The following is a 24,979-nucleotide window of genomic DNA, read 5'->3' as shown; positions in this document are numbered from 1 at the left end:
TAGTCCGGTGCAGGGGGTATCCTGTGACAGTTATTTGGAGGCCTCAAAGGAAGGGCTTACTTTTTATCATTGGATTCCCGTGTTCCGGGCAGAGCAGTTCTGGTGTGTGTCACGTCCTTTCTCTTGTGCGTGTTTTGTGTCACATGGTGTGTGTGGTCACAGGTGTGGGGTGTCTCACTTGGGGTCAGCCTGGAAGTGCTCTGCCCTGCTCCGTGAATCAGTGGGTAGATGGAATATGGCTTGGAGTCTGATGTCAACATGTCAGTTCCCTTAGACAGTGGAGCTGATGGCTGTCCAGTCGGTGAGCAGGATGGTCTTGCAATGCCCTGCTTGGGTGTATAGGGTCCCGACTGGGTAGAGTAGGAACCAGTGTCTAGGGTTTAGAGGTTTTTGGCTTTCCTTGTGAGCAATCCCTAAATGTTTGAGAGCTGAGTGTTTGAGCATTTGCCTATTTCATTTGCAGAGGCGGTCTTGGGAGCAGCTGAAGAGAGAGGAGCCTTGTAGGTGAGTTGGGGAGGCAGCAGGAGGAGCGGGGATCCACTGCAGCTTTAGAGGTGCCCTCTAATTTTGTCTCTCGCTCACTCAGGTATCCCAGGAGATGACAGCACGTTGTCCAAGTCTGGTCAGAGCCAGCGACCCGAGGACCTGCCTCGGTGGCAGTGAGTAGAGGCGTCATGGTGGCTGGGGCCACGTGTCACACTAGTCAGATATGGTGTCTGGTTTTCTTTCTCGCAGTTGACTCCGAGTGGTCTGACGATGGCAGGAACCTCTGAGGCAACCCAGGTGCCCCGCCTCTGCATCAAAGATGGCTTCGCATCCCCGGCTCTTTGCAAGATAAGTGCAGGGCAAAGCCCCAGAGAGGGGTTGGGAGTGGGTGCAAGTGTGTGCCTCGCCTGGAGGGATTTTTGAAATTAGTCCGGTGCGAGGGGTATCCTGTGATAGGTTATTTGGAGGCCTCAAAGGCAGGGCTTACTTTTTATCATTGGATTCCCGTGTTCCGGGCAGAGCAGTTCCGGTCTGTGTCACGTCCTTTGTCTCGTCCATGTTTTGTGTCCTTCGTCTCTTAATTGTGTCATGTGGTGTGTGTGGTCACAGGTGTGGGGTGTTTCACTTGGGGTCAGCCTGGACCTGCTCTGCTCTGCTCCGTGGATCAGTGGGTAGATAGAATATTGCTCAGAGTCTCACATCAACATGTCAGTTCCCTTAGACAGTGGAGCCGATGGCTGTCCAGTCGGTGAGCAGGATGGTCTTGCAATGCCCTGCTTGGGTGTATAGGGTCCCGACTGGGTAGAGTAGGAACCAGTGTCTAGGGTTTAGAGGTTTTTGGCTTTCCTTGTGAGCAATCCCTAAATGTTTGAGAGCTGAGTGTTTGAGCATTTGCCTATTTCATTTGCAGAGGCGGTCTTGGGAGCGGCTGAAGAGAGAGGAGCCTTGTAGGTGAGTTGGGGAGGCAGCAGGAGGAGCGGGGATCCACTGCAGCTTTAGAGATGCCTTCTAAGTTTGTGTCTCTCTCGCTTAGGTATCCCCGAACGTGATATCCACAGTGTCCGACTCTGGTCAGGGCCTGGGTGCTGGTGAGTAGGGGGATCACTGGGGTTTGAGCCCCATGCCACACAACTCACGTATTGCTTGTGGTTTTCTTTCTCGCAGTTGGCTCCTAGTAGTCTGACGATGGCAGGAACCCCTGAGGCAGCCCAGGTGCCCCGCCTCTGCATCAAAGATGGCTTCGCATCCCCGGCTCTTTGCAAGATAAGTGCAGGGCAAAGCCCCAGAGAGGGGTTGGGAGTGGGTGCAAGTGTGTGCCTCGCCTGGAGGGATTTTTGAAATTAGTCCGGTGCAGGGGGTATCCTGTGACAGTTATTTGGAGGCCTCAAAGGAAGGGCTTACTTTTTATCATTGGATTCCCGTGTTCCGGGCAGAGCAGTTCTGGTGTGTGTCACGTCCTTTCTCTTGTGCGTGTTTTGTGTCACATGGTGTGTGTGGTCACAGGTGTGGGGTGTCTCACTTGGGGTCAGCCTGGAAGTGCTCTGCCCTGCTCCGTGAATCAGTGGGTAGATGGAATATGGCTTGGAGTCTGATGTCAACATGTCAGTTCCCTTAGACAGTGGAGCTGATGGCTGTCCAGTCGGTGAGCAGGATGGTCTTGCAATGCCCTGCTTGGGTGTATAGGGTCCCGACTGGGTAGAGTAGGAACCAGTGTCTAGGGTTTAGAGGTTTTTGGCTTTCCTTGTGAGCAATCCCTAAATGTTTGAGAGCTGAGTGTTTGAGCATTTGCCTATTTCATTTGCAGGGGCGGTCTTGGGAGCAGCTGAAGAGAGAGGAGCCTTGTAGGTGAGCTGGGGAGGCAGCAGGAGGAGCGGGGATCCACTGCAGCTTTAGAGGTGCCCTCTAATTTTGTCTCTCGCTCACTCAGGTATCCCAGAAGATGACAGCACGTTGTCCAAGTCTGGTCAGAGCCAGCGACCCGAGGACCTGCCTCGGTGGCAGTGAGTAGAGGGGTCATGGTGGCTGGGGCCACGTGTCACACTAGTCAGATATGGTGTCTGGTTTTCTTTCTCGCAGTTGACTCTGAGTGGTCTGACGATGGCAGGAACCTCTGAGGCAGCCCAGGTGCCCCTCCTCTGCATCAAAGATGGCTTCGCATCCCCGGCTCTTTGCAAGATAAGTGCAGGGCAAAGCCCCAGAGAGGGGTTGGGAGTGGGTGCAAGTGTGTGCCTCGCCTGGAGGGATTTTTGAAATTAGTCCGGTGCGAGGGGTATCCTGTGATAGGTTATTTGGAGGCCTCAAAGGCAGGGCTTACTTTTTATCATTGGATTCCCGTGTTCCGGGCAGAGCAGTTCCGGTCTGTGTCACGTCCTTTGTCTCGTCCATGTTTTGTGTCCTTCGTCTCTTAATTGTGTCATGTGGTGTGTGTGGTCACAGGTGTGGGGTGTCTCACTTGGGGTCAGCCTGGACCTGCTCTGCTCTGCTCCGTGGATCAGTGGGTATATAGAATATTGCTCAGAGTCTCACATCAACATGTCAGTTCCCTTAGACAGTGGAGCCGATGGCTGTCCAGTCGGTGAGCAGGATGGTCTTGCAATGCCCTGCTTGGGTGTATAGAGTCCTGGCTAGGTAGAGTAGGAACCAGTGTCTAGGGTTTAGAGGTTTTTGGCTTTCCTTGTGAGCAATCCCTAAATGTTTGAGAGCTGAGTGTTTGAGCATTTGCCCATTTCATTTGCAGAGGCGGTCTTGGGAGCAGCTGAAGAGAGAGGAGCCTTGTAGGTGAGTTGGGGAGGCAGCAGGAGGAGCGGGGATCCACTACAGCTTTAGAGGTGCCTTCTAAGTTTGTGTCTCTCTCGCTCAGGTATCCCCGAACGTGATATCCACAGTGTCCGACTCTGGTCAGGGCCTGGGTGCTGGTGAGTAGGGGGATCACTGGGGTTTGAGCCCCATGCCACACAACTCACGTATTGCTTGTGGTTTTCTTTCTCGCAGTTGGCTCCTAGTAGTCTGACGATGGCAGGAACCCCTGAGGCAGCCCAGGTGCCCCGCCTCTGCATCAAAGATGGCTTCGCATCCCCGGCTCTTTGCAAGATAAGTGCAGGGCAAAGCCCCAGAGAGGGGTTGGGAGTGGGTGCAAGTGTGTGCCTCGCCTGGAGGGATTTTTGAAATTAGTCCGGTGCAGGGGGTATCCTGTGACAGTTATTTGGAGGCCTCAAAGGAAGGGCTTACTTTTTATCATTGGATTCCCGTGTTCCGGGCAGAGCAGTTCTGGTGTGTGTCACGTCCTTTCTCTTGTGCGTGTTTTGTGTCACATGGTGTGTGTGGTCACAGGTGTGGGGTGTCTCACTTGGGGTCAGCCTGGAAGTGCTCTGCCCTGCTCCGTGAATCAGTGGGTAGATGGAATATGGCTTGGAGTCTGATGTCAACATGTCAGTTCCCTTAGACAGTGGAGCTGATGGCTGTCCAGTCGGTGAGCAGGATGGTCTTGCAATGCCCTGCTTGGGTGTATAGGGTCCCGACTGGGTAGAGTAGGAACCAGTGTCTAGGGTTTAGAGGTTTTTGGCTTTCCTTGTGAGCAATCTCTAAATGTTTGAGAGCTGAGTGTTTGAGCATTTGCCTATTTCATTTGCAGGGGCGGTCTTGGGAGCAGCTGAAGAGAGAGGAGCCTTGTAGGTGAGCTGGGGAGGCAGCAGGAGGAGCGGGGATCCACTGCAGCTTTAGAGGTGCCCTCTAATTTTGTCTCTCGCTCACTCAGGTATCCCAGAAGATGACAGCACGTTGTCCAAGTCTGGTCAGAGCCAGCGACCCGAGGACCTGCCTCGGTGACAGTGAGTAGAGGGATCCTGGGGGCTGGGGCCACGTGTCACACTAGTCAGATATGGTGTCTGGTTTTCTTTCTCGCAGTTGACTCCGAGTGGTCTGACGATGGCAGGAACCTCTGAGGCAGCCCAGGTGCCCCTCCTCTGCATCAAAGATGGCTTCGCATCCCCGGCTCTTTGCAAGATAAGTGCAGGGCAAAGCCCCAGAGAGGGGTTGGGAGTGGGTGCAAGTGTGTGCCTCGCCTGGAGGGATTTTTGAAATTAGTCCGGTGCGAGGGGTATCCTGTGATAGGTTATTTGGAGGCCTCAAAGGCAGGGCTTACTTTTTATCATTGGATTCCCGTGTTCCGGGCAGAGCAGTTCCGGTCTGTGTCACGTCCTTTGTCTCGTCCATGTTTTGTTGTCCTTCGTCTCTTAATTGTGTCATGTGGTGTGTGTGGTCACAGGTGTGGGGTGTCTCACTTGGAGTCAGCCTGGAACTGCTCTGCCCTGCTCCGTGAATCAGTGGGTAGATGCAATATTGCTCAGAGTCTCACATCAACATGTCAGTTCCCTTAGACAGTGGAGCTGATGGCTGTCCAGTCGGTGAGCAGGATGGTCTTGCAATGCCCTGCTTGGGTGTATAGGGTCCCGACTGGGTAGAGTAGGAACCAGTGTCTAGGGTTTAGAGGTTTTTGGCTTTCCTTGTGAGCAATCCCTAAATGTTTGAGAGCTGAGTGTTTGAGCATTTGCCTATTTCATTTGCAGAGGCGGTCTTGGGAGCAGCTGAAGAGAGAGGAGCCTTGTAGGTGAGTTGGGGAGGCAGCAGGAGGAGCGGGGATCCACTGCAGCTTTAGAGGTGCCCTCTAATTTTGTCTCTCGCTCACTCAGGTATCCCAGGAGATGACAGCACGTTGTCCAAGTCTGGTCAGAGCCAGCGACCCGAGGACCTGCCTCGGTGGCAGTGAGTAGAGGCGTCATGGTGGCTGGGGCCACGTGTCACACTAGTCAGATATGGTGTCTGGTTTTCTTTCTCGCAGTTGACTCCGAGTGGTCTGACGATGGCAGGAACCTCTGAGGCAACCCAGGTGCCCCGCCTCTGCATCAAAGATGGCTTCGCATCCCCGGCTCTTTGCAAGATAAGTGCAGGGCAAAGCCCCAGAGAGGGGTTGGGAGTGGGTGCAAGTGTGTGCCTCGCCTGGAGGGATTTTTGAAATTAGTCCGGTGCGAGGGGTATCCTGTGATAGGTTATTTGGAGGCCTCAAAGGCAGGGCTTACTTTTTATCATTGGATTCCCGTGTTCCGGGCAGAGCAGTTCCGGTCTGTGTCACGTCCTTTGTCTCGTCCATGTTTTGTGTCCTTCGTCTCTTAATTGTGTCATGTGGTGTGTGTGGTCACAGGTGTGGGGTGTTTCACTTGGGGTCAGCCTGGACCTGCTCTGCTCTGCTCCGTGGATCAGTGGGTAGATAGAATATTGCTCAGAGTCTCACATCAACATGTCAGTTCCCTTAGACAGTGGAGCCGATGGCTGTCCAGTCGGTGAGCAGGATGGTCTTGCAATGCCCTGCTTGGGTGTATAGGGTCCCGACTGGGTAGAGTAGGAACCAGTGTCTAGGGTTTAGAGGTTTTTGGCTTTCCTTGTGAGCAATCCCTAAATGTTTGAGAGCTGAGTGTTTGAGCATTTGCCTATTTCATTTGCAGAGGCGGTCTTGGGAGCGGCTGAAGAGAGAGGAGCCTTGTAGGTGAGTTGGGGAGGCAGCAGGAGGAGCGGGGATCCACTGCAGCTTTAGAGATGCCTTCTAAGTTTGTGTCTCTCTCGCTTAGGTATCCCCGAACGTGATATCCACAGTGTCCGACTCTGGTCAGGGCCTGGGTGCTGGTGAGTAGGGGGATCACTGGGGTTTGAGCCCCATGCCACACAACTCACGTATTGCTTGTGGTTTTCTTTCTCGCAGTTGGCTCCTAGTAGTCTGACGATGGCAGGAACCCCTGAGGCAGCCCAGGTGCCCCGCCTCTGCATCAAAGATGGCTTCGCATCCCCGGCTCTTTGCAAGATAAGTGCAGGGCAAAGCCCCAGAGAGGGGTTGGGAGTGGGTGCAAGTGTGTGCCTCGCCTGGAGGGATTTTTGAAATTAGTCCGGTGCAGGGGGTATCCTGTGACAGTTATTTGGAGGCCTCAAAGGAAGGGCTTACTTTTTATCATTGGATTCCCGTGTTCCGGGCAGAGCAGTTCTGGTGTGTGTCACGTCCTTTCTCTTGTGCGTGTTTTGTGTCACATGGTGTGTGTGGTCACAGGTGTGGGGTGTCTCACTTGGGGTCAGCCTGGAAGTGCTCTGCCCTGCTCCGTGAATCAGTGGGTAGATGGAATATGGCTTGGAGTCTGATGTCAACATGTCAGTTCCCTTAGACAGTGGAGCTGATGGCTGTCCAGTCGGTGAGCAGGATGGTCTTGCAATGCCCTGCTTGGGTGTATAGGGTCCCGACTGGGTAGAGTAGGAACCAGTGTCTAGGGTTTAGAGGTTTTTGGCTTTCCTTGTGAGCAATCCCTAAATGTTTGAGAGCTGAGTGTTTGAGCATTTGCCTATTTCATTTGCAGGGGCGGTCTTGGGAGCAGCTGAAGAGAGAGGAGCCTTGTAGGTGAGCTGGGGAGGCAGCAGGAGGAGCGGGGATCCACTGCAGCTTTAGAGGTGCCCTCTAATTTTGTCTCTCGCTCACTCAGGTATCCCAGAAGATGACAGCACGTTGTCCAAGTCTGGTCAGAGCCAGCGACCCGAGGACCTGCCTCGGTGACAGTGAGTAGAGGGATCCTGGGGGCTGGGGCCACGTGTCACACTAGTCAGATATGGTGTCTGGTTTTCTTTCTCGCAGTTGACTCCGAGTGGTCTGACGATGGCAGGAACCTCTGAGGCAGCCCAGGTGCCCCTCCTCTGCATCAAAGATGGCTTCGCATCCCCGGCTCTTTGCAAGATAAGTGCAGGGCAAAGCCCCAGAGAGGGGTTGGGAGTGGGTGCAAGTGTGTGCCTCGCCTGGAGGGATTTTTGAAATTAGTCCGGTGCGAGGGGTATCCTGTGATAGGTTATTTGGAGGCCTCAAAGGCAGGGCTTACTTTTTATCATTGGATTCCCGTGTTCCGGGCAGAGCAGTTCCGGTCTGTGTCACGTCCTTTGTCTCGTCCATGTTTTGTTGTCCTTCGTCTCTTAATTGTGTCATGTGGTGTGTGTGGTCACAGGTGTGGGGTGTCTCACTTGGAGTCAGCCTGGAACTGCTCTGCCCTGCTCCGTGAATCAGTGGGTAGATGCAATATTGCTCAGAGTCTCACATCAACATGTCAGTTCCCTTAGACAGTGGAGCTGATGGCTGTCCAGTCGGTGAGCAGGATGGTCTTGCAATGCCCTGCTTGGGTGTATAGGGTCCCGACTGGGTAGAGTAGGAACCAGTGTCTAGGGTTTAGAGGTTTTTGGCTTTCCTTGTGAGCAATCCCTAAATGTTTGAGAGCTGAGTGTTTGAGCATTTGCCTATTTCATTTGCAGAGGCGGTCTTGGGAGCAGCTGAAGAGAGAGGAGCCTTGTAGGTGAGTTGGGGAGGCAGCAGGAGGAGCGGGGATCCACTGCAGCTTTAGAGGTGCCCTCTAATTTTGTCTCTCGCTCACTCAGGTATCCCAGGAGATGACAGCACGTTGTCCAAGTCTGGTCAGAGCCAGCGACCCGAGGACCTGCCTCGGTGGCAGTGAGTAGAGGCGTCATGGTGGCTGGGGCCACGTGTCACACTAGTCAGATATGGTGTCTGGTTTTCTTTCTCGCAGTTGACTCCGAGTGGTCTGACGATGGCAGGAACCTCTGAGGCAACCCAGGTGCCCCGCCTCTGCATCAAAGATGGCTTCGCATCCCCGGCTCTTTGCAAGATAAGTGCAGGGCAAAGCCCCAGAGAGGGGTTGGGAGTGGGTGCAAGTGTGTGCCTCGCCTGGAGGGATTTTTGAAATTAGTCCGGTGCGAGGGGTATCCTGTGATAGGTTATTTGGAGGCCTCAAAGGCAGGGCTTACTTTTTATCATTGGATTCCCGTGTTCCGGGCAGAGCAGTTCCGGTCTGTGTCACGTCCTTTGTCTCGTCCATGTTTTGTGTCCTTCGTCTCTTAATTGTGTCATGTGGTGTGTGTGGTCACAGGTGTGGGGTGTTTCACTTGGGGTCAGCCTGGACCTGCTCTGCTCTGCTCCGTGGATCAGTGGGTAGATAGAATATTGCTCAGAGTCTCACATCAACATGTCAGTTCCCTTAGACAGTGGAGCCGATGGCTGTCCAGTCGGTGAGCAGGATGGTCTTGCAATGCCCTGCTTGGGTGTATAGGGTCCCGACTGGGTAGAGTAGGAACCAGTGTCTAGGGTTTAGAGGTTTTTGGCTTTCCTTGTGAGCAATCCCTAAATGTTTGAGAGCTGAGTGTTTGAGCATTTGCCTATTTCATTTGCAGAGGCGGTCTTGGGAGCGGCTGAAGAGAGAGGAGCCTTGTAGGTGAGTTGGGGAGGCAGCAGGAGGAGCGGGGATCCACTGCAGCTTTAGAGATGCCTTCTAAGTTTGTGTCTCTCTCGCTTAGGTATCCCCGAACGTGATATCCACAGTGTCCGACTCTGGTCAGGGCCTGGGTGCTGGTGAGTAGGGGGATCACTGGGGTTTGAGCCCCATGCCACACAACTCACGTATTGCTTGTGGTTTTCTTTCTCGCAGTTGGCTCCTAGTAGTCTGACGATGGCAGGAACCCCTGAGGCAGCCCAGGTGCCCCGCCTCTGCATCAAAGATGGCTTCGCATCCCCGGCTCTTTGCAAGATAAGTGCAGGGCAAAGCCCCAGAGAGGGGTTGGGAGTGGGTGCAAGTGTGTGCCTCGCCTGGAGGGATTTTTGAAATTAGTCCGGTGCAGGGGGTATCCTGTGACAGTTATTTGGAGGCCTCAAAGGAAGGGCTTACTTTTTATCATTGGATTCCCGTGTTCCGGGCAGAGCAGTTCTGGTGTGTGTCACGTCCTTTCTCTTGTGCGTGTTTTGTGTCACATGGTGTGTGTGGTCACAGGTGTGGGGTGTCTCACTTGGGGTCAGCCTGGAAGTGCTCTGCCCTGCTCCGTGAATCAGTGGGTAGATGGAATATGGCTTGGAGTCTGATGTCAACATGTCAGTTCCCTTAGACAGTGGAGCTGATGGCTGTCCAGTCGGTGAGCAGGATGGTCTTGCAATGCCCTGCTTGGGTGTATAGGGTCCCGACTGGGTAGAGTAGGAACCAGTGTCTAGGGTTTAGAGGTTTTTGGCTTTCCTTGTGAGCAATCCCTAAATGTTTGAGAGCTGAGTGTTTGAGCATTTGCCTATTTCATTTGCAGAGGCGGTCTTGGGAGCGCCTGAAGAGAGAGGAGCCTTGTAGGTGAGCTGGGGAGGCAGCAGGAGGAGCGGGGATCCACTGCAGCTTTAGAGGTGCCCTCTAATTTTGTCTCTCGCTCACTCAGGTATCCCAGAAGATGACAGCACGTTGTCCAAGTCTGGTCAGAGCCAGCGACCCGAGGACCTGCCTCGGTGACAGTGAGTAGAGGGATCCTGGGGGCTGGGGCCACGTGTCACACTAGTCAGATATGGTGTCTGGTTTTCTTTCTCGCAGTTGACTCCGAGTGGTCTGACGATGGCAGGAACCTCTGAGGCAGCCCAGGTGCCCCTCCTCTGCATCAAAGATGGCTTCGCATCCCCGGCTCTTTGCAAGATAAGTGCAGGGCAAAGCCCCAGAGAGGGGTTGGGAGTGGGTGCAAGTGTGTGCCTCGCCTGGAGGGATTTTTGAAATTAGTCCGGTGCGAGGGGTATCCTGTGATAGGTTATTTGGAGGCCTCAAAGGCAGGGCTTACTTTTTATCATTGGATTCCCGTGTTCCGGGCAGAGCAGTTCCGGTCTGTGTCACGTCCTTTGTCTCGTCCATGTTTTGTTGTCCTTCGTCTCTTAATTGTGTCATGTGGTGTGTGTGGTCACAGGTGTGGGGTGTCTCACTTGGAGTCAGCCTGGAACTGCTCTGCCCTGCTCCGTGAATCAGTGGGTAGATGCAATATTGCTCAGAGTCTCACATCAACATGTCAGTTCCCTTAGACAGTGGAGCTGATGGCTGTCCAGTCGGTGAGCAGGATGGTCTTGCAATGCCCTGCTTGGGTGTATAGGGTCCCGACTGGGTAGAGTAGGAACCAGTGTCTAGGGTTTAGAGGTTTTTGGCTTTCCTTGTGAGCAATCCCTAAATGTTTGAGAGCTGAGTGTTTGAGCATTTGCCTATTTCATTTGCAGAGGCGGTCTTGGGAGCAGCTGAAGAGAGAGGAGCCTTGTAGGTGAGTTGGGGAGGCAGCAGGAGGAGCGGGGATCCACTGCAGCTTTAGAGGTGCCCTCTAATTTTGTCTCTCGCTCACTCAGGTATCCCAGGAGATGACAGCACGTTGTCCAAGTCTGGTCAGAGCCAGCGACCCGAGGACCTGCCTCGGTGGCAGTGAGTAGAGGCGTCATGGTGGCTGGGGCCACGTGTCACACTAGTCAGATATGGTGTCTGGTTTTCTTTCTCGCAGTTGACTCCGAGTGGTCTGACGATGGCAGGAACCTCTGAGGCAACCCAGGTGCCCCGCCTCTGCATCAAAGATGGCTTCGCATCCCCGGCTCTTTGCAAGATAAGTGCAGGGCAAAGCCCCAGAGAGGGGTTGGGAGTGGGTGCAAGTGTGTGCCTCGCCTGGAGGGATTTTTGAAATTAGTCCGGTGCGAGGGGTATCCTGTGATAGGTTATTTGGAGGCCTCAAAGGCAGGGCTTACTTTTTATCATTGGATTCCCGTGTTCCGGGCAGAGCAGTTCCGGTCTGTGTCACGTCCTTTGTCTCGTCCATGTTTTGTGTCCTTCGTCTCTTAATTGTGTCATGTGGTGTGTGTGGTCACAGGTGTGGGGTGTTTCACTTGGGGTCAGCCTGGACCTGCTCTGCTCTGCTCCGTGGATCAGTGGGTAGATAGAATATTGCTCAGAGTCTCACATCAACATGTCAGTTCCCTTAGACAGTGGAGCCGATGGCTGTCCAGTCGGTGAGCAGGATGGTCTTGCAATGCCCTGCTTGGGTGTATAGGGTCCTGGCTAGGTAGAGTAGGAACCAGTGTCTAGGGTTTAGAGGTTTTTGGCTTTCCTTGTGAGCAATCCCTAAATGTTTGAGAGCTGAGTGTTTGAGCATTTGCCTATTTCATTTGCAGAGGCGGTCTTGGGAGCGGCTGAAGAGAGAGGAGCCTTGTAGGTGAGTTGGGGAGGCAGCAGGAGGAGCGGGGATCCACTGCAGCTTTAGAGATGCCTTCTAAGTTTGTGTCTCTCTCGCTTAGGTATCCCCGAACGTGATATCCACAGTGTCCGACTCTGGTCAGGGCCTGGGTGCTGGTGAGTAGGGGGATCACTGGGGTTTGAGCCCCATGCCACACAACTCACGTATTGCTTGTGGTTTTCTTTCTCGCAGTTGGCTCCTAGTAGTCTGACGATGGCAGGAACCCCTGAGGCAGCCCAGGTGCCCCGCCTCTGCATCAAAGATGGCTTCGCATCCCCGGCTCTTTGCAAGATAAGTGCAGGGCAAAGCCCCAGAGAGGGGTTGGGAGTGGGTGCAAGTGTGTGCCTCGCCTGGAGGGATTTTTGAAATTAGTCCGGTGCAGGGGGTATCCTGTGACAGTTATTTGGAGGCCTCAAAGGAAGGGCTTACTTTTTATCATTGGATTCCCGTGTTCCGGGCAGAGCAGTTCTGGTGTGTGTCACGTCCTTTCTCTTGTGCGTGTTTTGTGTCACATGGTGTGTGTGGTCACAGGTGTGGGGTGTCTCACTTGGGGTCAGCCTGGAAGTGCTCTGCCCTGCTCCGTGAATCAGTGGGTAGATGGAATATGGCTTGGAGTCTGATGTCAACATGTCAGTTCCCTTAGACAGTGGAGCTGATGGCTGTCCAGTCGGTGAGCAGGATGGTCTTGCAATGCCCTGCTTGGGTGTATAGGGTCCCGACTGGGTAGAGTAGGAACCAGTGTCTAGGGTTTAGAGGTTTTTGGCTTTCCTTGTGAGCAATCCCTAAATGTTTGAGAGCTGAGTGTTTGAGCATTTGCCTATTTCATTTGCAGGGGCGGTCTTGGGAGCAGCTGAAGAGAGAGGAGCCTTGTAGGTGAGCTGGGGAGGCAGCAGGAGGAGCGGGGATCCACTGCAGCTTTAGAGGTGCCCTCTAATTTTGTCTCTCGCTCACTCAGGTATCCCAGAAGATGACAGCACGTTGTCCAAGTCTGGTCAGAGCCAGCGACCCGAGGACCTGCCTCGGTGGCAGTGAGTAGAGGGGTCATGGTGGCTGGGGCCACGTGTCACACTAGTCAGATATGGTGTCTGGTTTTCTTTCTCGCAGTTGACTCTGAGTGGTCTGACGATGGCAGGAACCTCTGAGGCAGCCCAGGTGCCCCTCCTCTGCATCAAAGATGGCTTCGCATCCCCGGCTCTTTGCAAGATAAGTGCAGGGCAAAGCCCCAGAGAGGGGTTGGGAGTGGGTGCAAGTGTGTGCCTCGCCTGGAGGGATTTTTGAAATTAGTCCGGTGCGAGGGGTATCCTGTGATAGGTTATTTGGAGGCCTCAAAGGCAGGGCTTACTTTTTATCATTGGATTCCCGTGTTCCGGGCAGAGCAGTTCCGGTCTGTGTCACGTCCTTTGTCTCGTCCATGTTTTGTGTCCTTCGTCTCTTAATTGTGTCATGTGGTGTGTGTGGTCACAGGTGTGGGGTGTCTCACTTGGGGTCAGCCTGGACCTGCTCTGCTCTGCTCCGTGGATCAGTGGGTATATAGAATATTGCTCAGAGTCTCACATCAACATGTCAGTTCCCTTAGACAGTGGAGCCGATGGCTGTCCAGTCGGTGAGCAGGATGGTCTTGCAATGCCCTGCTTGGGTGTATAGAGTCCTGGCTAGGTAGAGTAGGAACCAGTGTCTAGGGTTTAGAGGTTTTTGGCTTTCCTTGTGAGCAATCCCTAAATGTTTGAGAGCTGAGTGTTTGAGCATTTGCCCATTTCATTTGCAGAGGCGGTCTTGGGAGCAGCTGAAGAGAGAGGAGCCTTGTAGGTGAGTTGGGGAGGCAGCAGGAGGAGCGGGGATCCACTACAGCTTTAGAGGTGCCTTCTAAGTTTGTGTCTCTCTCGCTCAGGTATCCCCGAACGTGATATCCACAGTGTCCGACTCTGGTCAGGGCCTGGGTGCTGGTGAGTAGGGGGATCACTGGGGTTTGAGCCCCATGCCACACAACTCACGTATTGCTTGTGGTTTTCTTTCTCGCAGTTGGCTCCTAGTAGTCTGACGATGGCAGGAACCCCTGAGGCAGCCCAGGTGCCCCGCCTCTGCATCAAAGATGGCTTCGCATCCCCGGCTCTTTGCAAGATAAGTGCAGGGCAAAGCCCCAGAGAGGGGTTGGGAGTGGGTGCAAGTGTGTGCCTCGCCTGGAGGGATTTTTGAAATTAGTCCGGTGCAGGGGGTATCCTGTGACAGTTATTTGGAGGCCTCAAAGGAAGGGCTTACTTTTTATCATTGGATTCCCGTGTTCCGGGCAGAGCAGTTCTGGTGTGTGTCACGTCCTTTCTCTTGTGCGTGTTTTGTGTCACATGGTGTGTGTGGTCACAGGTGTGGGGTGTCTCACTTGGGGTCAGCCTGGAAGTGCTCTGCCCTGCTCCGTGAATCAGTGGGTAGATGGAATATGGCTTGGAGTCTGATGTCAACATGTCAGTTCCCTTAGACAGTGGAGCTGATGGCTGTCCAGTCGGTGAGCAGGATGGTCTTGCAATGCCCTGCTTGGGTGTATAGGGTCCCGACTGGGTAGAGTAGGAACCAGTGTCTAGGGTTTAGAGGTTTTTGGCTTTCCTTGTGAGCAATCTCTAAATGTTTGAGAGCTGAGTGTTTGAGCATTTGCCTATTTCATTTGCAGGGGCGGTCTTGGGAGCAGCTGAAGAGAGAGGAGCCTTGTAGGTGAGCTGGGGAGGCAGCAGGAGGAGCGGGGATCCACTGCAGCTTTAGAGGTGCCCTCTAATTTTGTCTCTCGCTCACTCAGGTATCCCAGAAGATGACAGCACGTTGTCCAAGTCTGGTCAGAGCCAGCGACCCGAGGACCTGCCTCGGTGACAGTGAGTAGAGGGATCCTGGGGGCTGGGGCCACGTGTCACACTAGTCAGATATGGTGTCTGGTTTTCTTTCTCGCAGTTGACTCCGAGTGGTCTGACGATGGCAGGAACCTCTGAGGCAGCCCAGGTGCCCCTCCTCTGCATCAAAGATGGCTTCGCATCCCCGGCTCTTTGCAAGATAAGTGCAGGGCAAAGCCCCAGAGAGGGGTTGGGAGTGGGTGCAAGTGTGTGCCTCGCCTGGAGGGATTTTTGAAATTAGTCCGGTGCGAGGGGTATCCTGTGATAGGTTATTTGGAGGCCTCAAAGGCAGGGCTTACTTTTTATCATTGGATTCCCGTGTTCCGGGCAGAGCAGTTCCGGTCTGTGTCACGTCCTTTGTCTCGTCCATGTTTTGTTGTCCTTCGTCTCTTAATTGTGTCATGTGGTGTGTGTGGTCACAGGTGTGGGGTGTCTCACTTGGAGTCAGCCTGGAACTGCTCTGCCCTGCTCCGTGAATCAGTGGGTAGATGCAATATTGCTCAGAGTCTCACATCAACATGTCAGTTCCCTTAGACAGTGGAGCTGATGGCTGTCCAGTCGGTGAGCAGGATGGTCTTGCAATGCCCTGCTTGGGTGTATAGGGTCCCGACTGGGTAGAGTAGGAACCAGTGTCTAGGGTTTAGAGGTTTTTGGCTTTCCTTGTGAGCAATCCCTAAATGTTTGAGAGCTGAGTGTTTGAGCATTTGCCTATTTCATTTGCAGAGGCGGTCTTGGGAGCAGCTGAAGAGAGAGGAGCCTTGTAGGTGAGTTGGGGAGGCAGCAGGAGGAGCGGGGATCCACTGCAGCTTTAGAGGTGCCCTCTAATTTTGTCTCTCGCTCACTCAGGTATCCCAGGAGATGACAGCACGTTGTCCAAGTCTGGTCAGAGCCAGCGACCCGAGGACCTGCCTCGGTGGCAGTGAGTAGAGGCGTCATGGTGGCTGGGGCCACGTGTCACACTAGTCAGATATGGTGTCTGGTTTTCTTTCTCGCAGTTGACTCCGAGTGGTCTGACGATGGCAGGAACCTCTGAGGCAACCCAGGTGCCCCGCCTCTGCATCAAAGATGGCTTCGCATCCCCGGCTCTTTGCAAGATAAGTGCAGGGCAAAGCCCCAGAGAGGGGTTGGGAGTGGGTGCAAGTGTGTGCCTCGCCTGGAGGGATTTTTGAAATTAGTCCGGTGCGAGGGGTATCCTGTGATAGGTTATTTGGAGGCCTCAAAGGCAGGGCTTACTTTTTATCATTGGATTCCCGTGTTCCGGGCAGAGCAGTTCCGGTCTGTGTCACGTCCTTTGTCTCGTCCATGTTTTGTGTCCTTCGTCTCTTAATTGTGTCATGTGGTGTGTGTGGTCACAGGTGTGGGGTGTTTCACTTGGGGTCAGCCTGGACCTGCTCTGCTCTGCTCCGTGGATCAGTGGGTAGATAGAATATTGCTCAGAGTCTCACATCAACATGTCAGTTCCCTTAGACAGTGGAGCCGATGGCTGTCCAGTCGGTGAGCAGGATGGTCTTGCAATGCCCTGCTTGGGTGTATAGGGTCCCGACTGGGTAGAGTAGGAACCAGTGTCTAGGGTTTAGAGGTTTTTGGCTTTCCTTGTGAGCAATCCCTAAATGTTTGAGAGCTGAGTGTTTGAGCATTTGCCTATTTCATTTGCAGAGGCGGTCTTGGGAGCGGCTGAAGAGAGAGGAGCCTTGTAGGTGAGTTGGGGAGGCAGCAGGAGGAGCGGGGATCCACTGCAGCTTTAGAGATGCCTTCTAAGTTTGTGTCTCTCTCGCTTAGGTATCCCCGAACGTGATATCCACAGTGTCCGACTCTGGTCAGGGCCTGGGTGCTGGTGAGTAGGGGGATCACTGGGGTTTGAGCCCCATGCCACACAACTCACGTATTGCTTGTGGTTTTCTTTCTCGCAGTTGGCTCCTAGTAGTCTGACGATGGCAGGAACCCCTGAGGCAGCCCAGGTGCCCCGCCTCTGCATCAAAGATGGCTTCGCATCCCCGGCTCTTTGCAAGATAAGTGCAGGGCAAAGCCCCAGAGAGGGGTTGGGAGTGGGTGCAAGTGTGTGCCTCGCCTGGAGGGATTTTTGAAATTAGTCCGGTGCAGGGGGTATCCTGTGACAGTTATTTGGAGGCCTCAAAGGAAGGGCTTACTTTTTATCATTGGATTCCCGTGTTCCGGGCAGAGCAGTTCTGGTGTGTGTCACGTCCTTTCTCTTGTGCGTGTTTTGTGTCACATGGTGTGTGTGGTCACAGGTGTGGGGTGTCTCACTTGGGGTCAGCCTGGAAGTGCTCTGCCCTGCTCCGTGAATCAGTGGGTAGATGGAATATGGCTTGGAGTCTGATGTCAACATGTCAGTTCCCTTAGACAGTGGAGCTGATGGCTGTCCAGTCGGTGAGCAGGATGGTCTTGCAATGCCCTGCTTGGGTGTATAGGGTCCCGACTGGGTAGAGTAGGAACCAGTGTCTAGGGTTTAGAGGTTTTTGGCTTTCCTTGTGAGCAATCCCTAAATGTTTGAGAGCTGAGTGTTTGAGCATTTGCCTATTTCATTTGCAGAGGCGGTCTTGGGAGCGCCTGAAGAGAGAGGAGCCTTGTAGGTGAGCTGGGGAGGCAGCAGGAGGAGCGGGGATCCACTGCAGCTTTAGAGGTGCCCTCTAATTTTGTCTCTCGCTCACTCAGGTATCCCAGAAGATGACAGCACGTTGTCCAAGTCTGGTCAGAGCCAGCGACCCGAGGACCTGCCTCGGTGACAGTGAGTAGAGGGATCCTGGGGGCTGGGGCCACGTGTCACACTAGTCAGATATGGTGTCTGGTTTTCTTTCTCGCAGTTGACTCCGAGTGGTCTGACGATGGCAGGAACCTCTGAGGCAGCCCAGGTGCCCCTCCTCTGCATCAAAGATGGCTTCGCATCCCCGGCTCTTTGCAAGATAAGTGCAGGGCAAAGCCCCAGAGAGGGGTTGGGAGTGGGTGCAAGTGTGTGCCTCGCCTGGAGGGATTTTTGAAATTAGTCCGGTGCGAGGGGTATCCTGTGATAGGTTATTTGGAGGCCTCAAAGGCAGGGCTTACTTTTTATCATTGGATTCCCGTGTTCCGGGCAGAGCAGTTCCGGTCTGTGTCACGTCCTTTGTCTCGTCCATGTTTTGTTGTCCTTCGTCTCTTAATTGTGTCATGTGGTGTGTGTGGTCACAGGTGTGGGGTGTCTCACTTGGAGTCAGCCTGGAACTGCTCTGCCCTGCTCCGTGAATCAGTGGGTAGATGCAATATTGCTCAGAGTCTCACATCAACATGTCAGTTCCCTTAGACAGTGGAGCTGATGGCTGTCCAGTCGGTGAGCAGGATGGTCTTGCAATGCCCTGCTTGGGTGTATAGGGTCCCGACTGGGTAGAGTAGGAACCAGTGTCTAGGGTTTAGAGGTTTTTGGCTTTCCTTGTGAGCAATCCCTAAATGTTTGAGAGCTGAGTGTTTGAGCATTTGCCTATTTCATTTGCAGAGGCGGTCTTGGGAGCAGCTGAAGAGAGAGGAGCCTTGTAGGTGAGTTGGGGAGGCAGCAGGAGGAGCGGGGATCCACTGCAGCTTTAGAGGTGCCCTCTAATTTTGTCTCTCGCTCACTCAGGTATCCCAGGAGATGACAGCACGTTGTCCAAGTCTGGTCAGAGCCAGCGACCCGAGGACCTGCCTCGGTGGCAGTGAGTAGAGGCGTCATGGTGGCTGGGGCCACGTGTCACACTAGTCAGATATGGTGTCTGGTTTTCTTTCTCGCAGTTGACTCCGAGTGGTCTGACGATGGCAGGAACCTCTGAGGCAACCCAGGTGCCCCGCCTCTGCATCAAAGATGGCTTCGCATCCCCGGCTCTTTGCAAGATAAGTGCAGGGCAAAGCCCCAGAGAGGGGTTGGGAGTGGGTGCAAGTGTGTGCCTCGCCTGGAGGGATTTTTGAAATTAGTCCGGTGCGAGGGGTATCCTGTGATAGGTTATTTGGAGGCCTCAAAGGCAGGGCTTACTTTTTATCATTGGATTCCCGTGTTCCGGGCAGAGCAGTTCCGGTCTGTGTCACGTCCTTTGTCTCGTCCATGTTTTGTGTCCTTCGTCTCTTAATTGTGTCATGTGGTGTGTGTGGTCACAGGTGTGGGGTGTTTCACTTGGGGTCAGCCTGGACCTGCTCTGCTCTGCTCCGTGGATCAGTGGGTAGATAGAATATTGCTCAGAGTCTCACATCAACATGTCAGTTCCCTTAGACAGTGGAGCCGATGGCTGTCCAGTCGGTGAGCAGGATGGTCTTGCAATGCCCTGCTTGGGTGTATAGGGTCCCGACTGGGTAGAGTAGGAACCAGTGTCTAGGGTTTAGAGGTTTTTGGCTTTCCTTGTGAGCAATCCCTAAATGTTTGAGAGCTGAGTGTTTGAGCATTTGCCTATTTCATTTGCAGAGGCGGTCTTGGGAGCGGCTGAAGAGAGAGGAGCCTTGTAGGTGAGTTGGGGAGGCAGCAGGAGGAGCGGGGATCCACTGCAGCTTTAGAGATGCCTTCTAAGTTTGTGTCTCTCTCGCTTAGGTATCCCCGAACGTGATATCCACAGTGTCCGACTCTGGTCAGGGCCTGGGTGCTGGTGAGTAGGGGGATCACTGGGGTTTGAGCCCCATGCCACACAACTCACGTATTGCTTGTGGTTTTCTTTCTCGCAGTTGGCTCCTAGTAGTCTGACGATGGCAGGAACCCCTGAGGCAGCCCAGGTGCCCCGCCTCTGCATCAAAGATGGCTTCGCATCCCCGGCTCTTTGCAAGATAAGTGCAGGGCAAAGCCCCAGAGAGGGGTTGGGAGTGGGTGCAAGTGTGTGCCTCGCCTGGAGGGATTTTTGAAATTAGTCCGGTGCAGGGGGTATCCTGTGACAGTTATTTGGAGGCCTCAAAGGAAGGGCTTACTTTTTATCATTGGATTCCCGTGTTCCGGGCAGAGCAGTTCTGGTGTGTGTCACGTCCTTTCTCTTGTGCGTGTTTTGTGTCACATGGTGTGTGTGGTCACAGGTGTGGGGTGTCTCACTTGGGGTCAGCCTGGAAGTGCTCTGCCCTGCTCCGTGAATCAGTGGGTAGATGGAATATGGCTTGGAGTCTGATGTCAACATGTCAGTTCCCTTAGACAGTGGAGCTGATGGCTGTCCAGTCGGTGAGCAGGATGGTCTTGCAATGCCCTGCTTGGGTGTATAGGGTCCCGACTGGGTAGAGTAGGAACCAGTGTCTAGGGTTTAGAGGTTTTTGGCTTTCCTTGTGAGCAATCCCTAAATGTTTGAGAGCTGAGTGTTTGAGCATTTGCCTATTTCATTTGCAGAGGCGGTCTTGGGAGCGCCTGAAGAGAGAGGAGCCTTGTAGGTGAGCTGGGGAGGCAGCAGGAGGAGCGGGGATCCACTGCAGCTTTAGAGGTGCCCTCTAATTTTGTCTCTCGCTCACTCAGGTATCCCAGAAGATGACAGCACGTTGTCCAAGTCTGGTCAGAGCCAGCGACCCGAGGACCTGCCTCGGTGACAGTGAGTAGAGGGATCCTGGGGGCTGGGGCCACGTGTCACACTAGTCAGATATGGTGTCTGGTTTTCTTTCTCGCAGTTGACTCCGAGTGGTCTGACGATGGCAGGAACCTCTGAGGCAGCCCAGGTGCCCCTCCTCTGCATCAAAGATGGCTTCGCATCCCCGGCTCTTTGCAAGATAAGTGCAGGGCAAAGCCCCAGAGAGGGGTTGGGAGTGGGTGCAAGTGTGTGCCTCGCCTGGAGGGATTTTTGAAATTAGTCCGGTGCGAGGGGTATCCTGTGATAGGTTATTTGGAGGCCTCAAAGGCAGGGCTTACTTTTTATCATTGGATTCCCGTGTTCCGGGCAGAGCAGTTCCGGTCTGTGTCACGTCCTTTGTCTCGTCCATGTTTTGTTGTCCTTCGTCTCTTAATTGTGTCATGTGGTGTGTGTGGTCACAGGTGTGGGGTGTCTCACTTGGAGTCAGCCTGGAACTGCTCTGCCCTGCTCCGTGAATCAGTGGGTAGATGCAATATTGCTCAGAGTCTCACATCAACATGTCAGTTCCCTTAGACAGTGGAGCTGATGGCTGTCCAGTCGGTGAGCAGGATGGTCTTGCAATGCCCTGCTTGGGTGTATAGGGTCCCGACTGGGTAGAGTAGGAACCAGTGTCTAGGGTTTAGAGGTTTTTGGCTTTCCTTGTGAGCAATCCCTAAATGTTTGAGAGCTGAGTGTTTGAGCATTTGCCTATTTCATTTGCAGAGGCGGTCTTGGGAGCAGCTGAAGAGAGAGGAGCCTTGTAGGTGAGTTGGGGAGGCAGCAGGAGGAGCGGGGATCCACTGCAGCTTTAGAGGTGCCCTCTAATTTTGTCTCTCGCTCACTCAGGTATCCCAGGAGATGACAGCACGTTGTCCAAGTCTGGTCAGAGCCAGCGACCCGAGGACCTGCCTCGGTGGCAGTGAGTAGAGGCGTCATGGTGGCTGGGGCCACGTGTCACACTAGTCAGATATGGTGTCTGGTTTTCTTTCTCGCAGTTGACTCCGAGTGGTCTGACGATGGCAGGAACCTCTGAGGCAACCCAGGTGCCCCGCCTCTGCATCAAAGATGGCTTCGCATCCCCGGCTCTTTGCAAGATAAGTGCAGGGCAAAGCCCCAGAGAGGGGTTGGGAGTGGGTGCAAGTGTGTGCCTCGCCTGGAGGGATTTTTGAAATTAGTCCGGTGCGAGGGGTATCCTGTGATAGGTTATTTGGAGGCCTCAAAGGCAGGGCTTACTTTTTATCATTGGATTCCCGTGTTCCGGGCAGAGCAGTTCCGGTCTGTGTCACGTCCTTTGTCTCGTCCATGTTTTGTGTCCTTCGTCTCTTAATTGTGTCATGTGGTGTGTGTGGTCACAGGTGTGGGGTGTTTCACTTGGGGTCAGCCTGGACCTGCTCTGCTCTGCTCCGTGGATCAGTGGGTAGATAGAATATTGCTCAGAGTCTCACATCAACATGTCAGTTCCCTTAGACAGTGGAGCCGATGGCTGTCCAGTCGGTGAGCAGGATGGTCTTGCAATGCCCTGCTTGGGTGTATAGGGTCCCGACTGGGTAGAGTAGGAACCAGTGTCTAGGGTTTAGAGGTTTTTGGCTTTCCTTGTGAGCAATCCCTAAATGTTTGAGAGCTGAGTGTTTGAGCATTTGCCTATTTCATTTGCAGAGGCGGTCTTGGGAGCGGCTGAAGAGAGAGGAGCCTTGTAGGTGAGTTGGGGAGGCAGCAGGAGGAGCGGGGATCCACTGCAGCTTTAGAGATGCCTTCTAAGTTTGTGTCTCTCTCGCTTAGGTATCCCCGAACGTGATATCCACAGTGTCCGACTCTGGTCAGGGCCTGGGTGCTGGTGAGTAGGGGGATCACTGGGGTTTGAGCCCCATGCCACACAACTCACGTATTGCTTGTGGTTTTCTTTCTCGCAGTTGGCTCCTAGTAGTCTGACGATGGCAGGAACCCCTGAGGCAGCCCAGGTGCCCCGCCTCTGCATCAAAGATGGCTTCGCATCCCCGGCTCTTTGCAAGATAAGTGCAGGGCAAAGCCCCAGAGAGGGGTTGGGAGTGGGTGCAAGTGTGTGCCTCGCCTGGAGGGATTTTTGAAATTAGTCCGGTGCAGGGGGTATCCTGTGACAGTTATTTGGAGGCATCAAAGGAAGGGCTTACTTTTTATCATTGGATTCCCGTGTTCCGGGCAGAGCAGTTCTGGTGTGTGTCACGTCCTTTCTCTTGTGCGTGTTTTGTGTCACATGGTGTGTGTGGTCACAGGTGTGGGGTGTCTCACTTGGGGTCAGCCTGGAAGTGCTCTGCCCTGCTCCGTGAATCAGTGGGTAGATGGAATATGGCTTGGAGTCTGATGTCAACATGTCAGTTCCCTTAGACAGTGGAGCTGATGGCTGTCCAGTCGGTGAGCAGGATGGTCTTGCAATGCCCTGCTTGGGTGTATAGGGTCCCGACTGGGTAGAGTAGGAACCAGTGTCTAGGGTTTAGAGGTTTTTGGCTTTCCTTGTGAGCAATCCCTAAATGTTTGAGAGCTGAGTGTTTGAGCATTTGCCTATTTCATTTGCAGGGGCGGTCTTGGGAGCAGCTGAAGAGAGAGGAGCCTTGTAGGTGAGCTGGGGAGGCAGCAGGAGGAGCGGGGATCCACTGCAGCTTTAGAGGTGCCCTCTAATTTTGTCTCTCGCTCACTCAGGTATCCCAGAAGATGACAGCACGTTGTCCAAGTCTGGTCAGAGCCAGCGACCCGAGGACCTGCCTCGGTGGCAGTGAGTAGAGGGGTCATGGTGGCTGGGGCCACGTGTCACACTAGTCAGATATGGTGTCTGGTTTTCTTTCTCGCAGTTGACTCTGAGTGGTCTGACGATGGCAGGAACCTCTGAGGCAGCCCAGGTGCCCCTCCTCTGCATCAAAGATGGCTTCGCATCCCCGGCTCTTTGCAAGATAAGTGCAGGGCAAAGCCCCAGAGAGGGGTTGGGAGTGGGTGCAAGTGTGTGCCTCGCCTGGAGGGATTTTTGAAATTAGTCCGGTGCGAGGGGTATCCTGTGATAGGTTATTTGGAGGCCTCAAAGGCAGGGCTTACTTTTTATCATTGGATTCCCGTGTTCCGGGCAGAGCAGTTCCGGTCTGTGTCACGTCCTTTGTCTCGTCCATGTTTTGTGTCCTTCGTCTCTTAATTGTGTCATGTGGTGTGTGTGGTCACAGGTGTGGGGTGTTTCACTTGGGGTCAGCCTGGACCTGCTCTGCTCTGCTCCGTGGGTCAGTGGGTAGATAGAATATTGCTCAGAGTCTCACATCAACATGTCAGTTCCCTTAGACAGTGGAGCCGATGGCTGTCCAGTCGGTGAGCAGGATGGTCTTGCAATGCCCTGCTTGGGTGTATAGAGTCCCGACTGGGTAGAGTAGGAACCAGTGTCTAGGGTTTAGAGGTTTTTGGCTTTCCTTGTGAGCAATCCCTAAATGTTTGAGAGCTGAGTGTTTGAGCATTTGCCCATTTCATTTGCAGAGGCGGTCTTGGGAGCAGCTGAAGAGAGAGGAGCCTTGTAGGTGAGTTGGGGAGGCAGCAGGAGGAGCGGGGATCCACTGCAGCTTTAGAGGTGCCTTCTAAGTTTGTGTTTCTCTCGCTCAGGTATCCCCGAACGTGACATCCACAGTGTCCGACTCTGGTCAGGGCCTGGGTGCTGGTGAGTAGGGGGATCACTGGGGTTTGAGCCCCATGCCACACAACTCACGTATTGCTTGTGGTTTTCTTTCTCGCAGTTGGCTCCTAGTAGTCTGACGATGGCAGGAACCCCTGAGGCAGCCCAGGTGCCCCTCCTCTGCATCAAAGATGGCTTCGCATCCCCGGCTCTTTGCAAGATAAGTGCAGGGCAAAGCCCCAGAGAGGGGTTGGGAGTGGGTGCAAGTGTGTGCCTCGCCTGGAGGGTTTTTTGAAATTAGTCCGGTGCAGGGGGTATCCTGTGACAGTTATTTGGAGGCATCAAAGGAAGGGCTTACTTTTTATCATTGGATTCCCGTGTTCCGGGCAGAGCAGTTCTGGTGTGTGTCACGTCCTTTCTCTTGTGCGTGTTTTGTGTCACATGGTGTGTGTGGTCACAGGTGTGGGGTGTCTCACTTGGGGTCAGCCTGGAAGTGCTCTGCCCTGCTCCGTGAATCAGTGGGTAGATGGAATATGGCTTGGAGTCTGATGTCAACATGTCAGTTCCCTTAGACAGTGGAGCTGATGGCTGTCCAGTCGGTGAGCAGGATGGTCTTGCAATGCCCTGCTTGGGTGTATAGGGTCCCGACTGGGTAGAGTAGGAACCAGTGTCTAGGGTTTAGAGGTTTTTGGCTTTCCTTGTGAGCAATCCCTAAATGTTTGAGAGCTGAGTGTTTGAGCATTTGCCTATTTCATTTGCAGGGGCGGTCTTGGGAGCAGCTGAAGAGAGAGGAGCCTTGTAGGTGAGCTGGGGAGGCAGCAGGAGGAGCGGGGATCCACTGCAGCTTTAGAGGTGCCCTCTAATTTTGTCTCTCGCTCACTCAGGTATCCCAGAAGATGACAGCACGTTGTCCAAGTCTGGTCAGAGCCAGCGACCCGAGGACCTGCCTCGGTGGCAGTGAGTAGAGGGGTCATGGTGGCTGGGGCCACGTGTCACACTAGTCAGATATGGTGTCTGGTTTTCTTTCTCGCAGTTGACTCTGAGTGGTCTGACGATGGCAGGAACCTCTGAGGCAGCCCAGGTGCCCCTCCTCTGCATCAAAGATGGCTTCGCATCCCCGGCTCTTTGCAAGATAAGTGCAGGGCAAAGCCCCAGAGAGGGGTTGGGAGTGGGTGCAAGTGTGTGCCTCGCCTGGAGGGATTTTTGAAATTAGTCCGGTGCGAGGGGTATCCTGTGATAGGTTATTTGGAGGCCTCAAAGGCAGGGCTTACTTTTTATCATTGGATTCCCGTGTTCCGGGCAGAGCAGTTCCGGTCTGTGTCACGTCCTTTGTCTCGTCCATGTTTTGTGTCCTTCGTCTCTTAATTGTGTCATGTGGTGTGTGTGGTCACAGGTGTGGGGTG

The sequence above is a fragment of the Pseudopipra pipra genome, unplaced genomic scaffold, assembly GCF_036250125.1.
Source record: "Pseudopipra pipra isolate bDixPip1 unplaced genomic scaffold, bDixPip1.hap1 HAP1_SCAFFOLD_61, whole genome shotgun sequence".
Classification (NCBI taxonomy): Eukaryota; Metazoa; Chordata; class Aves; order Passeriformes; family Pipridae; genus Pseudopipra; species Pseudopipra pipra.
Note: the sequence above shows the minus strand (reverse complement) of the source record.